Source organism: Balaenoptera borealis (genome assembly GCF_965194805.1).
Source record: "Balaenoptera borealis genome assembly, chromosome: X".
Taxonomy (NCBI): Eukaryota; Metazoa; Chordata; class Mammalia; order Artiodactyla; family Balaenopteridae; genus Balaenoptera; species Balaenoptera borealis.
Window position 1 is genome coordinate 35860383 of NC_138881.1, and position 15796 is coordinate 35876178.

The 15796-nt window shown below is 44.6% G+C and overlaps 1 long non-coding RNA gene across 1 annotated transcript in view; it reads right to left on the reverse strand.

The window, feature by feature from the left end:
* Positions 1–12070, reverse strand: part of LOC309621221 — a 59383-nt gene extending 47313 nt beyond the window's left edge. Inside the window, exon 1 of the long non-coding RNA XR_014239835.1 lies at positions 563–12070. This is a non-coding gene — a long non-coding RNA (uncharacterized lncRNA). The remainder of the gene's footprint in view (positions 1–562) is intronic.
* Between the last annotated feature and the right edge of the window lie 3726 nt (positions 12071–15796).

Consider the following 15796-nt stretch of genomic DNA (forward strand, 5'->3'; position numbering starts at 1 on the left):
CACAGGCCTGACTACAGGTATTAAGAAAGCACCCTATGCGCTGATGGGAGGTTTAAGAGCAGATCAGCTCATTTTCCTGCCGACCTACTTCCCAGAGGTTACAGACTGAAATCTGGTCGTCTTCTATTCGAGCCTTTGCTCTTTTCTGGCCTACACATCAGAGCCTGTTTCTATTCCATCGATGGATGCTGAAGAGAATGTTTCTAATCCAGTTAAGTTTGGGAACATCTCTGAGAAAAAACAAATGCTGAGCTGCCCAGAACTGTGGGCTAATAGTTCAGGTGCCTGGTTAGTATTTCAAGAAGCTGTTTGACTAGGGAACCTTCTGGGGAGATGCAAATATCTATATCTAACCTGATTGATGACTACTTGATTATTTACAAATATAAAAATTCATCAGGCTGTACATTTAAGATTTGTATGCTTTACTGTGTAAGTTATATTTTGTTCTGTTTATCTATTACTGTGTAAAGCCACCTCAAAGCTTAGTGGTGTAAACAATAATAAGCATTTATTTTGCTCGAGAATCTGCAGTCTGGGCAGGGCTTGGCAGACAACTCACCTCTGCTCCACGCTGCGTCAACTGGGGCAGCTCAACTGGGACTCAAGAATCCATTTTCAAGATGGCTCACACACATGGTTGGCAAGTTGGTGCTGGCTCTGGTTCTTCTCCACGTGGGCCTCTCCACAGGATCACTTGGGCTTCCTCACAGCATGGTGGCTGGGTGCCAAGAGTGAGCACCTAAGAGAGCAAGGAAATGGAAGCTGCCAGTTACTTAAGGAAACTAAGCCTGGAAACTAGCAGTGTCAGTTCTGCCATATTCTGTTGGTCAAGCAGTTACAGAGCCCAGATTCAATGGGGGAGAGGACATCAACCCCTCCCTTTTATCTTTCAATGGGAAGTGTGTCAAAGAATTTTGGGGCTCTGCTTTAAGACTGCCACCTAGGGAATTCCCTGGCAGTCCAGTGGTTAGGACTCCGCGCTTTCATTGCCATGGCCTGGGTTCAATCCCTGGTCGGGGAACTAAGATCCCACAAGCAGCGCTACATGGCCAAAACAAAACAAAAACCTGCCACCTATGTTATTTTAAATGAAAATAGAACACATAACTTCATTTTTTGCTTCATGTCCTACGCCTCCTTTTTTTTTCTTTTTTTTTTTTCCGGCCCCTCCTTGTGGCATGCAGGGTCGAACCCGTGCTCCCTGCATTGGGAACGAGGAGTCTTAACCATTGGACCGACCGCCAGGGAAGTCCCTCCTACCCCTCCTTTGCCTTCTTCCACATCTCTTTCCTCCAAACCATCAATGGGAATTATTTGATATCCCAGTTAATTCGTGTGGGTGTATATAGAAAAAAACCATTCAATTTCAGGTGCTAAGTTACTATTGATTTTTTCAAGTTCCAGATTTTTAAATCTAGAGTTTCACAAGTCTTTAACTTGCATTTATTAACCCTGTTATTTTTATACAAAATTAGAGCAATCATTTTCAGAGAGGCATTTGATTAAGGCTCAATCAAGACAAGTTGAACAGACTAAATGCTCTTAAACTGTCCCATCCCTTTATAAATTTAGCTAAATTTCCCTAAACATTTTATATATATTCACACACACACACACATATATAATTTGTTTTATTTTCTTTTTAAGCATTCGAATGCCTGAATGGGCAAACTTATGAACCTAATACAGTATCCACAGGGGATTGGTTCCAGGACCACCCCTCAAATACCAAATCTAAGGATGCTCAAGTCCCTTATATAAAGTGTTGTACTATTTGCATGTAACCTACACATCCTTCCATATACTTTAAATCATCTCTACATTACTTATGGTACCTAATACAATGTAAATGTTATGTAAATAGTTGTAAATACAATGTAAATGCTATGTAAATAGTTGCCAGCATGCAGCAAATTCAAGTTTTGCTTTTTGGAACTTTCTGGAATTTTTTTGTTCCCGAATATTTTCGGTCCGCAGTTGGTTGATTCCTCAGATGCAGAACCCGCAGATACAGAGGGCCGACCAAAAGCAAAATCGAATCAATTAAATGTGTAAATATAGTGAATATCCAGTTGGCTTAAACATTGCAACTTTTGCTTTCCAAGTCAAATTTTAATTCCTTTTACCTTAAAATTGCAAGTCTAAAGTCTATTATACAATTTTAAGTTGGAATCATAAGGCTAACCTGTGAGATTCTTTACTACCCCCAACTTGTCATAAACACTACAGATTAAATCACATGCATAGATTGTTCCTGAACTTAACACCAAAATATCACTACAGTATATTTGATTGATTTCGTCTTCTCTGTATTCAATTCTCAACCTTCCCAAGGTTCAAAGGACACCCTCTGAGGAGTGTTTTGCCAACTCAAGAGAGTTGAGGTTACTTGATACAAGGAAAAATGTAAGGCTTTGGAATAAGCAAAAAAGATTACTGGCTATTCTTTCAATGGAATGCTGGAGCCTGACGGTGGGGGTATTTTCTGAACCTACAGAAAATGAACCTTTGTCTTTGCCAGGCTATTTTACAACTCTATACGATGCAGAGAACTAATAGCACTGTGGATACTTCTCGCCTATAGATAAGCAAATAACTTCTCTCTGGGGCAGTGAGAACCCCTACTCCCACCCCAAAAGCCAGTTTTGCGTCCATTTGCAAATTTGTTTCAGTATTCCCGACCTACAAATGTTTCTGTTCTTGGGATGCTCCTTTGAGCCAGTTATATCTCACCCATTCCCTCATTTAATTAATGAGTTATATAAAACCTGTGATGTGTTCATTTTATATTTGTATGAGAGTCATGATTTTGCCTTCTTTTGAGACAGCCTTTAACGTTGGTCAAGAGTTCATCACACTACATAGATAACATTAGTGGCTGGCTAGAAACTGGAGGCCAAGATGCAGGATATGGGCCCTACAGATCTCCAAGGAGAATTTGGTTACACCCCAGACAGACAACCAGAGCCCTTCTTAATTCTGTTTATAGTTGCTATGACAACTGAAGATCCACGGCCATACCCTTCAGGTGGAATTTTTTTCTTAATCTCAGGTTCCCAGTTCAAGGTAAATCCTACCCTGATTCTTTTCTAACCTCTGATCTCTCTCTGCCCTGTCATCTGATTGAAGGAGAGAGAAATATGTAGCTACCACCCATGTTGCCTCAACATTTGATTGGATTCAATTAACATATTTACTGCCTGTGGTGGTTTTTTAATATGTCCACAAATTCTTTGATTCTTCTCCCTTCAAAAGGTGGAGCCTGATTTTCCTTCCCTTCGTTGTGGGCGGTGCTTAGTGACTCACTGCTAATAAATAGAATGTGACAGAAGTGACTGTATGTGACATCCATGATTAGGATAGAAAAGGCATTGTGGTTTCCTCATTGCTATCTGGGGAAGCCAGCTGCCATGACATGGGCACATTCAGCCTCCTGAATGTCATGGGCACATAGCAACCCTATTGGGTGAGCTAAGAACTGAGGCCTCCTGCCAACAGCCATGTGAATGAGCCATCTTAGAAACAGATCTGGTAGCCCCAGTGGAATCTTCAGACAGACATCTTGAATACAACCTCATGAAGGCCCCTGACTCCTGAATTCCTGACCCACAGAAACTGCGAGATAATAAATGTTTTGTTGTTGTTAAGTCACTGAATTGTGGGGTAATTTGTTATGCAGTAATAGGTAACTAATACATGAGTCAACCTTGCATTTGGACACAGCTCTAAACCATTCTAATAACACTAAACACATTTCTATTTTGCCTAGGGGGATGGATATGCCTCTGCCAACCCCCAAAGCAAGACACCCACCCAACTCTCAACCTTGAGAACCGTGTTCTAAAAGCCACGAGAAATAACCTAAATCACACTGCGGGGAGTGAGAGAAAAGAGTGAACTAAATATATGGCGAATTAATGTGTCCAGCAATAACAGTGATGATAAACTAGCAGAAGCAGTAAAACAGTTTTAAATATTTCTTTTGATCACTTTGTAGTTGAAAGTCAGATCTTTGTAAGAATTCATTACTGTTTTAACTTACAGAGAGGAACCATTCTTGGAGATGGAGTCAAAACGAAACAAAACACACACTCATACCCTGCAAGAAGTCACCAAAAGTGTGAAAAGCTAAACTGGGATGATTAAGTTCTAGAGGAGCGAATCTCCTATAGGTATGCCCCGAAGTGCTACTTAAAGATAAAATAACTTCCTTTCCGTGTGCATGGTATTTTTCAACAACTGAAATGATAAAACATTTGGAGTGTGACCTAAATGACTCAAGCTGCTTCCTGTCCCAGGAACAGGGACTTCCTAAGGTAGCTAAGACTCTCCTCCTAGAAGAGTAGATAGACCAACACATAGTCAAATTAGTCCCACTGCTTTCTGAATTTAGATAGGAAAAAGGAAGCTCTGTGTGTGTGTGTGTGTGTGTGTGTGTGTGTGTGTGTGTGTGTCTCACATTCTTCCACAAAGGATTTTGAGTAAATTTTTAATAAAAATGTAACAAACTGATCGAAAATTATAAATAGTAAATAACAGAATCTGGAAGAATCTAGGAACAGAAGGATGAAACAATATGAAGGCCATAGGAGAAATACTTTTCTCCTAGCAATTTATCAGCATTCAGTATTCATTCATTTAAATAATATTTCTTGAATGGCGACTCTAAGCTAGATGATGATGAGACAAAAATATGTAAGACACAGCCCGTTGTTAAAGATGTTCACAGTCGGAGACTTCCCTGGTGGCGCAGTAGTTAAGAATCCGCCTGCCAATGCAGGGGACACAGGTTCGAGCCCTGGTCCAGGAAGATCCCACGTGCAGTGGAGCAACTAAGCCCGTACAGCACAACTACTGAGCCTGTACTCTAGAGCCCGCGAGCCACAACTACTGAGCTCGTATGCTGCAACTACTGAAGCCCACATACCTAGAGCCTGTGCTCCGCAACAAGAGAAGCCACAGCAATGAAATGAGAAGCCCGTGCACCGCAACGAAGAGTAATCCCCACTCGCCGCAACTAGAGAAAGCCCATGCGCAGCAACGAAGACCCAATGCAACCAAAAAAAAAAAAAAAAGATGTTCACAGTCTAGGGACTTCCCTGGTGGTCCAGTGGTTAAGAATCTGCCTTCCAATGCAGGGGACTCGGGTTCGATCCCTGGTTGGGGAACTAAGATCCCACATGTCCTGGGGCAACTAAGCCTGAGCACCGCAATTACTGAGCTCGAGCACCACAACTAGAGAGCCCTCGCACTGCAACTAGAGAGAAGTCCTCAACCAAGAGCCCCGCGAGCTGCAAAGAAGACCCAGTGCAGCCAAAAACAAAAATAAAAACAAAACAGTTCTTTGTGGCACTCTCAATAACCGTAAAATTAAACTTTGGAACATGCTATTTGAAAAACAAATAAATAAAAAAGATTGTTCACAGTCTAATAGAGGGAAACAGAGACACAAATTATAGTGATTTGTTGGGACTTCCTGATGGTCCAGTGGTTAAGGCTCCGTGCTTCTACTGCAGGGGGCATGGGTTCAATCCCTGGTCAGGGAACTAAGATCCCATGTGCTGCACGGTGCAACCAAAAAAAAAAAAAAAATTATAGTGATTTGCAATAAAATGTTGCAGTTGTTTTAACCTGTCTTTGTAGGTTACTAGGAATATATTCAACCAGACTTGTGTACCCATGTTCCTCAAAAGGCAGGGCTCATTGCAGTGCTGTTGGTAATGACCCCAAACTGGAAACTACCCAAATGCCCATCTACAGCAGAATGGGGAAGGAAACTGTGGTGTCTTCACACAATGGAATACTATACAGCAGTGAAAATAAACAATCCACAATTGCACATAACAATAGGGAGGGATCTCATAAACATGATATTGAGTGGGAGAAGACAGACATCAAAAAGCACCAACTAACACAACACTATAAACAACTATACTTCAATTAAAAAAAAAAAAAGCACCTACTCTGTGATTTCACAGATCTGAAGTTCAAAAGCAGGCCAAACTAGTGTTTGCACTTAGAAGTCTGGACAATAGTTATCCTCCAGTGGGGAGGGGCGTAGTGGCTGGGAGGAGGCACGGGGGACCACTGGGGGACTGGGAAAGTTTTGTTCCTTATTCTGGGAGCTGCTTACGCACAGGTACAAGTCTCTCCAGTCCACAAAAATCCATAGAGTGATACACTTATGACACATGCACTTTTCTGTATGTGTGCTGTCCTTCAATAAAATGTATAAGAAAAAAAATCCACCCCTTGAGCAAGTAGGTGGGCCAATGAGGAAGGCATTGTTAGTTACTCTTAGGGTGGGGAGCTTATGAAAACTTCCTGGAGGAGGTGATGCTGGCCTAGTTTTCACAGGTATACCTGCCTTAGCCTTGGGGATGAATTCGGGAAGATGCTGGGAGAGGGCAGAAATGCAAAAGCAAACCCGGGGAGGCTGGAAGCAGCCTGAGCGCTGGGGAACGATAAGGGAAGTGTCGTAGAATAACAGTGGCCAGGAGAGAGGGGCCTGCTTCTGGCTTGTCTTTGTCAGAGAAGCTTTTCTCCCTCTCACTCACCATTGTGGACTTGGGAGCTGGAGCTGGAGAGAACAGGATTACATTTGTGTTCTAGAAAGTTCTCTCAGGCAGGAGGGCAGTGGGTGGGTGGCACCGGGCAGGACTGAGAGAACCTTCTGCGTGGTCCAGGCCAGGAGTATGGGCACCAGGGCAGCTGGGTGTTGGGGATGGAGAGGAGCAGAGAACACTAAGGAGACAGCAAGAGCTGCTGTAGGAGAAAAATGAGAGAGAACATCAGAGAGCGGGGAGAAGAATGAAAGGAGGGGTATTTTTAAAGCTTCCGGTAAAACACATTTAAAAATACAGTCTGTTCAGCTGTCTATAAAAGCTGCTTCACTGAATTCTTAAGAAGGACAGAATCAGTCATCAAAGGGATGCCCCGATTTCTCTCTAAAATAGGGCTTCTTAACTTGGGATCCGTACATAGAATTCAGGGGACTTGTGAACTTGGATGGGAAATCTTTTTATTTTTCTTTTCATTAACCTTTAACTGAAATTTAGCATTTCCTTCAGCCCTGCATGTAGGCAACCATTATCATTGTATTAGCAGCACCTGTGACTTGGTCACCACTCAAAATCACAGATACTTTCATATCACAGTATAGTCGACGCCGATACCTCAATATACTGATTACACTCATCACTAATTTGAAATTATGGTATTTGTTAGGCCTGCTGTTAGATCTTACTATTTAATTCATAATTAAATAGGCCCATCCATTAGCGTTCTGGTTATCTGTGCTCTGGAACAAATTACCTCAAAAGGTAATGGCTGAAAGCAGCAACAATCATTTCTTTTGCCCTTGAACCTGCCCTTTGGGCAGGGCTGGGTGGGCTGTCTCTGCTCCAGGCAATGTCGGAGGCCTCAGATCGGATGATCCCAATGACTGGGGGCTCCTTTATGCATCTCTGTCTCTCTGCACCTCTAGGCAGCCTCCTAGCTTCCCCCATGTCCTCTGCCCAACTGGGCAGCCTCTGGGTAGTGAGATTTCTTACGTGGTGGCTCACAGCCCCAAAAAGAGTGTTACAGAGAATAGGGAGGAAGCTGCCAGACATCTTCTGATCTAGCCTTAGAAATTCCAGAATGTCGGGCTTCCCTGGTGGCGCAGTGGTTGGGAGTCCACCTGCCAATGCAGGGGACACGGGTTCGAGCCCTGGTCTGGGAAGATCCCACATGCCGCGGAGCAACTAAGCCCATGCACCACAACTCCTGAGCCTGCGCTCTAGAGCCCATGAGCCACAACTACTGAGCCCTTGTGCCACAACTACTGAGCCCACACGCCGCAACTAGAGAAAGCCCATGCACAGCAACGAAGACCCAACGGAGCCAAAAATAAATTAATTAATTAATTAATTTTTTTTTTTTTAAAAAGGAAATTCCAGAATGTCAAGTGGGCAAAATGGATGAAGGGGGTCAAAAGGTACAAAGTTCCAGTTATAAAATAAATAAGCCCTGGGGATATAATAGACAGCATGGTGACTATAGTTAATAACACTGCATTGCATATTTGAAAGATGCTGAGAGTAGATCTTAAAAGGTCTCATCACAAGGAAAAAAAAAATGTTGACACTATGTATGGGATGGTAACTAGACTTATTGTGGTCATCACTTCATAATATATACCAGTATCGAATCATTATGTTGTACACCTGAAACTAATAGAATATTATATGTCGATCGTACCTCAGTTAAAAAAAGGAAGTCCAGAATGTCGCTTCTGCCACGTTTTATTGGTCAAGCAAATTTCTTACTAAGGTCAGCCTAGATACAAGGGGAGGGGACAAAGACCCCACCTCTCAATGGGGGAAGTGTCAAAAGATTTGTGGCCACAATGACAATATCACAAATTAGTGGGGTTTTGGTATTTTGATAGCATATTTCAATATAATTGGTTTCCTTTGTAATCCTGTTGTTTTATTCTATGCATTGTAAAGCACGATTCTGAGAAGGGGGTTATATGATTTATCAGATCGACACAGGGGTCCATGATGGAGAACCTCTGCTTCAAAATGTCCCTCTGATTATAAGCATCCTCCTTCTGTCCACTCCCCACAGCCTCAGCCTTGGCCCAGGCTCCCATCCTCTCTCTCTCTTTTCTTTTTCTTTTTAAAGCATAGTCTTTATTTATTTTGAAAGAAGCACGTTATTAACTGAACATTTATTCTTTTTTTAAATTAATTAATTTATTTGGTTGCACCAGGTCTTACTTGCAGCAGGCGGGTTCCTCTTAGTTGTGGCTCACGGGGCTCCTTAGTTGTGGCATGCACGCTCTTAGTTGCGGCACGCATGTGGGATCTAGTTCCCTGACCAGGGATCGAACCCAGGCCCCCTGCATTGAGAGTGCGGAGTCTTAACCACTGCGCCACGAGGGAAGTCCCTCCCATCCTCTCTTGCTGGACCACTGCAATAGCATCCTGATTGGCTTCTGCCATTGGGCTCTTCATGTCAAATCCTTCTTCCAAAATCTATCCTTTCTTGGGAATTCCCTGGCTGTCCAGTGGTTAGGGCTCTGCACTTTCATTGCCGAGGGCCCAGTTTCAATCCCTGGCTGAGGAACTAAGATCCCGCAAGCTGTGTGGCGCTGCCAAAAAAAAAATGCCATCTTTAAGCCCAGATTCATTCCTTCATCTATTCATCCATCCATCCATCCATCCGTTCAATGAATGAAATGTCTTTGATGGCCAAATATAAAATGATCCCATGTTGTCCTAGTGAGAAGGTCCCCGAACAACTTTTGTGACTACCTTGAACTTTTAGGCCTAGAATATTTGATGTGGGCCAGGGCTGCAGGGCTGCAGGGGCTGGAGAATCGCATAGCTGTTGGCAGGCCTCAGTTCCTCACTTACGATGGCCAGAGGGAGGCCTCCCTCACTCAGTCACCACGTGGGCCTCTCCCTCAGGCCCCTCCCAACATGGCAGATGGCTTTCCCCAGACATAGTGATCCAAGAGAGAGCAAGAAACCGAGCAACCAGATGCCCACAGCGCCTCATGACCTAACCTCCAGAGCCACACACCATCATGTACCCTTTAGTCTATTCATTAGAAGCCTCATTACCACGTCCAGCCCACATTAAGGGAAAGAGGATTTGGCTCCACCTCTTGAAGGGAGGAGTGTTAAAGAATTTGTGAATGTATTTTTAAAATCATCACAGTTACCTTTATTATTTAGAAGAACTTATTATTAAAATAACACATAAGTTGAGATTGTATTGCCTTTTCCACTGTCATAGCCCAAAACCACTTTATTAAACTTTCCACAAATCTTTGACGTTAGTGATTTCATCTGCACTACTCACTGAGTAGTCTGAGACCCTACACTTTCTGTGTGGAAATTCTATCCAAAGCTATAAGCACTTGTTGTCCAACCATTAGGTTCTCTCTTTCATGCTTTCCTTCTGTGTGCATTTGTGGACTCCACAACAGAACCACTGACTGTGTTGCTTTTGAAAGCAGGCATTCAAGGGCTTATCCAAAACAGCATCCAATATTTGTGTTGTAACCAGGAATAATGACTAAATCTTGGTTAACTTTCTTTGCCTCTACAAAGGACTGAATATTTGTGTCCCCCCCCAAATTCATATGTTGAAACCAAACCCCCTGGCATCAGGAGACAAGGCCTTTGGGAGGTGATTAGGTCATGAGGGTGGAGCCCTCATGAATGGAATTAGTGCCCTTATAAAAGGGACCCCAGAGAGCTTCCTGGTCCCTTCCACCATGTGAGGGCACAGCAAGAAGACAGCAGTCTATCAACCAGGAAATGGGTTCTCACCAGACACCAAATCTGCCAGCACCTTGATCTTGGACTTCCCAGCCTCCAGAACTGTGAAAAATAAATGTCTGTTGTTTTAAGCCTCCTAGTCTATGGTATTCTGTTATAACATCCTGAACAGCCCCTCCTTTCTTTCTTCTTCCTTCCTTCTTCTCCTTCTTTTTTTTTTTTTTTTAAATAAACCAATTCTGCTAGGTGACCACTCTAAGCATTGCAAACCAGCATCGATTGAGGCCATTTCGGGTTAATGGGTCTTCCCTAAACACCACTTTGTTGTTGGAAATAAAGTCATTGAGAGTGTCATCCAAATCAAGAGAGTTTTCTGGGACTCAAATACAAGGTAACTGTCACCAGGCAAACGGATCAGTGCATTGTGATGGATCCATACATTGTGGACAGTTCACAGAATGGAACACCACATAGCAATGAGAGTGAACACACTACAACCACGCACAACCACATGAGTGAATCTCACAAATTAAATGTTGAGCAAGAGAAGCCAAACACAAAAGAATAGGCACAGTAGGATTCCATTTATATAAAATATAAAAACTGGCCAAACTCATTTATTGTGATAGAAGACAAACTAGGGGTTACCCTTGGTGGGGAGGTGCTTGGAAGGGGGCATTGAGGGGCCTTCTGGGGTGCTGGCCACGTTCTGTTTCATCTGGGTGCTGCTTAGATGGGTGTGTTCAGCTTGTGAAAATTCATGTATTCATCAAGATGTGTATTTATGATTTGTGTACTTTTTTGTATGTTACACTTCGAAAAAAGTTTCTATGAAAAACCTCTGGGGTAGCTTCTGCTTTCTGAGGGAAATTTTGGTTGCAGTAGTACTTGGGCTGTAGAGACAGGTCTGATCATATTCTCTTTAGTTTTATTTTCCTACTACTCATAGTTATTTGACAAGACAGATGCTTATTTCTCTTCCATTGAAAGACATACAGAGGACTTCCCTGGTGGTCCAGAGGTTAAGAATCCGCCTTCCAATGCAGGGGAGGCGGGTTCGATCCCTGGTCGGGGAACTAAGATCCCACATGCCACGGGGCAACTAAGCCCAGGCGCCGCAACTACTGAGCCCACACGCTCTGGAGCCCATGCACCACAACTAGAGAGAAGCCTGTGCGCCACAACGAAGAGCCCGCACACTGCAACAAAGATCCCACGTGCCGCAGCTAAGACCCGATGCAGCCAAAGAAATAAATAGATAAATGTGGTTTTTTTTAAAGTTAAAAAAAAAAAAAGGAAAGAAAAAATTGGAGGAGCACATGGATGAGCAGGAAGGGGACGGCTGTCTGAGGACAATGTAGCGTGAGGCTTCCAAGGTTAAAGGCCCTGGCATGGGGGTGGCCTCAATTCTGAAATCGCTGGACCTCTTGTGTCCAGAAAGATGCTGGATAGTTTAATTAACTAGAAAATAAATAAATGAATAAACAAAAGCATAGGCCCCTCTGCTTTAGGTTTCCCTGAGGGAACACTGATTCCTGGGTTGGGTCATTTCTCTTTGCTGATGGGGGGAAAGAGGTACAGTTGCGCACATTTAGGCAGGGCCTGCCCTGACTCAGGCCTGGTGTTCAGGCTGAGAGAATACAAAGAAAACTCTCTCCAGCTTAATTTAGTGACCGGCAATGCAAATTCTTACAGGTAGATTGCCCGAATCCAAAGTGGCTGGTGTATACGGAGTGAGCGCTGACAGAGGGGCCATGGTGGGCAGACTTCTTTTTCTTTTTTTAATTTATTTATTTTTAATTTTTGGCTGTGTTGGGTCTTCATTGCTGCGTGCAGGCTTTCTCTAGTTGTGGCGAGCGGGGGCTACTCCTCGTTGCAGTGCGCGGGCTTCTCATTGCGGTGGCTTCTCTTGTTGCGGAGCACGGGCTCCAGGCACGAGGGTTTCAGCAGCTGTGGCCCGCGGGCTCCAGAGCACAGGCTCAGTAGTTGTGGCACACGGGCTCAGTAGTTGTGGCACACAGGCTTAGTTGCTCTGCGGCATGTGGGATCTTCCCGGACCAGGGCTCGAACCCGTGTCCCCTGCATTGGCAGGCGGACTCCCAACCACTGCGCCACCAGGGAAGCCCTAGCAGACTTCTGAGGAGACTCAATACTCAGGTGGACACAAAAAACCTTGGCCACTGTCCTCAAGGAACTTACGACACCACAGGGCAAAAATATAGTGTTCCTGTTCTGTTCCAGGGACCAGAAAAGACAAAAGCTCCTCCTGGGTTTCCAGAAGCTTCATTCTAATCATGAATTTTTGGGGGTGGCTTACATTTTACTTCATTTGTTTTATTTCCTTTTTGTTTGTTTGTTTTTTGTTTTGGCCGTGCCATGCAGCTTGCGGAATCTTAGTTCCCCAACCAGGGATCAAACCTGGGCCTCCAGCAGTGGAAGCACGGAGTCCTAAGCACTGGACTGCCAGGGAAGTCCCTTTATTTCCTTTTAGAACCGCGTTGTAGGGGACGGTTTCTGAGAGAGCTAAAGGAGGGGGCAGCTGTGAGGGTGAAGCCACAGCTCTGGGAACAGGAAAGATTTGGAAAGGTTGGTGCAGAAGGGGAGGGTCGGTGGTGGTGATCTGACAGGGGAGTTGGGAATGTGAAGCCCTGGATGCTTTGGAGGGAGAGAGGGCTAGGGGCAGGGGTGATATCTGAGGCTACCCAGACTTGCTGCTGGGCCCTGACTAGCCTGGGTTCTGGCCTTGGACCAGGGGAATAAGAGGAGAGTGGTTCTGAGGGACATGGTAGCAAACACGGGTTGATCTGGGGGTTGAGAGAAGGACGGGCTGTGAAAGGGAGCTGGGAAGTGGGATGGGGGAAGCTGGGAAGGGGAGAGGGGTCTCAGTCAGCAGAGTGTCACGTGGGCCTCAGCCAGGGAGAAGTGGGAGCTAGAAGCATGTGGGCCTAGTGTGTGGAAAATGGCGCTCTTCCAGTCTCCAGAGAGCTCCTTGAGGTGAGACCAAGTGTCTCAGCTAAGGGCTCCTGGGCGTCCAATCTGCTCAGAAGATCTGCCTCCACCCTATCTCCGCCACCCCCCCTTCCCAAGCAAGGTGAGTCAGGAGAGCAGGGCCAGTTGTTGGAGATTCTGGGGGAGAGTCAGGGGCTTGGACAGGTCAGGGACTAAGGACAGGGGAAGGCAGAGGAAGGGAGAAATTTAAGGGAAGGCAGAAGTTTTTACATGAAGACCCAGGTGACATCAACAGATCCATCAGGCCTAAGGGGCCTAAGGCTACGTTTTTTTTTTTTAGCCTGTTTCAAAGTTTATTTTGTTCATTACAATTCTAATTCTTTCAAGATAAGAGTTTTTCTAAAAAAACTCAAAAAATTCCACTCCTGGGTATATATCCGAAGAAAATGAAAACACTACTTCGAAATGATACATGCACCCCAATGTTCATAGCAGCTCTATTTACAATAGCCAAGACATGGAAGCAACCTAAATGTCCACCAACAGATGAATGGATAACGAAGATGTGGTACATATATACAATGGAATACTACTCAGCCATAAAAAAGAATGAAATAATGCCATTTGCAGCAACATGGATGGACCTGAAGGGTATGATACTTAGTGAAATAAGTCAGACAGACAAAGACAAATACTGTATGTTATCACTTATATATGGAATCTAAGAGGCTACTTTTTAAGAGGGGACTTTGGGGGACTTGTGAGGCCTCACCACATGTCCTCGGCCTCCATTCCAGTTTGTGGCCGTGTCTGGTCTTTAACCCACCTGCTGGGTCTAGGAAATGTTGCTCTTAAGCTATGGGAAGTGTCAGGGTGATGGTAGTGGGTGACCATGGGAACAGGATCCAGGACTCACGGGACTAAGATTCTTATAATAAAGTGAGAAGGGGAATTCAAGAAGAAAAACCTGTATGGGAATTCCCTGGCGGTCCAGTGCTTAAGACTCCACACGTTACATTTCAGGGGGCACGGGTTTGATCCCTGGTCGGGGAACTAAGACGCAAGTGTGGCACGGCCAAAAAAAAATTAAATTAAATTAAAAATTAAAAAAAAACACCTGTATGATATGAAAAAACAAAACAAAACATATATATGAACAGAAAAGGAAAGTTGAAAGGCTATTCACCAAAACCTTGTCTCCCCCCACCCACGGGCTTGCAGTTCATTTGCGTAATAAAAAATTTAAAAATTTTAAATTAAAAGAATTTTTTAAGTTCACGCTCTATACTGGATTCACTTATTTATTTACCAGGAAATTAACCAAGACCCCAGGCTCAAAAGCCTCACTGCACTGCTTCTCGGGGGACGTTTGGAGCAGAGGCTCTTGAAATTGTCTCTTTGCCCGCCCCCGCCCCGACAGGGGGTGAATCATCCAGACCATGGGCAATTCTGGAAATTTGTATTCCATATTTTCGTGTGAGTGAAAAAAAACCTCCATGGATTTACATCAGAGTTTGCAAACTGGTGGGCCCAGGGCCTCCCTGGGATGGTTTTGTTTGGCCTGGCCTACCCAGTGTTTTATCAATGTCATGAATGCTAGAGAGAGTTCACGTAAAACTCCAGATTACTGGCTTCTCTTCTGAAAGGTCAGAAGACCTGACAATCCAGGGTCTGATCGCAGCAACAGCCCATTCCAGAGCCGCACTGCCCCTTCAGACAGGGCACCGATGGTTCTCATAGCCCGTGTCGCAATCAGGTATAACCCCAAGTCAGGCGCGTGTGAGTATTTGGCCCAAACTTCTCCTTTATGCCGTTTGTGAAACGTAAATTCAGTGGGGTTCCTTGGCTTACACTCACTGAATGGTTTCGCTTCCATAAAGATTTGGAGAACGTATGGAGCAGAGGGAATGTGATGGCTTGAAAACATGCCTCCAAATTCTTTGATCCTCTTCCCGCATTAGATGGAGTCTAGGGAATTCCCTGGCGGTCCAGTGGTTAGGACTCCTTGCTCTCACTGCCGAGGGCCCGGGTTCAATCCCTGGTAGGGGAATTAAGATCCCACAAGCCGCGCGGCGCAGTCTAATCCATCTCTTCTTGAATATAGGCTGGCCTTGGTTACTCGCTTCTAACAAATAGAATGTGGGGAGAGTGACAGTGTGTGACTTTCAGAGGTGGATCATAAAAGGAAAGCTTCAGAGCGGTCCCCGCTTTTACAGGATGCTTGCCCTTGGAACCCAGACACTGTGGAGGGAAGCGTCCCAGGCCACATGCAGAGTGTAGGTGTTCCAGCTGCCAGACCCCCGCTGGAGCCCCAGCCAACAGCCAGCTTCAAACGCCAGACGTGTGAGAGAAGGAGCCTCCAGAAGATTCCAGCCCCAACCTCTGAGCCACCCCAGGGGATGCCAAGTGGAGTATAGGTAAGCTCTCCCAAAGGAGGCCTGCTCAAGTTATGGATTCGTGAGCAAAATAATTGTTGCTGCTTTGAAACAAGAAGTTTCTTTTTGACATCTTTATTGACATATAATTCATATATCATAAACTTCACTCATTTGAAGTATATAATCCAA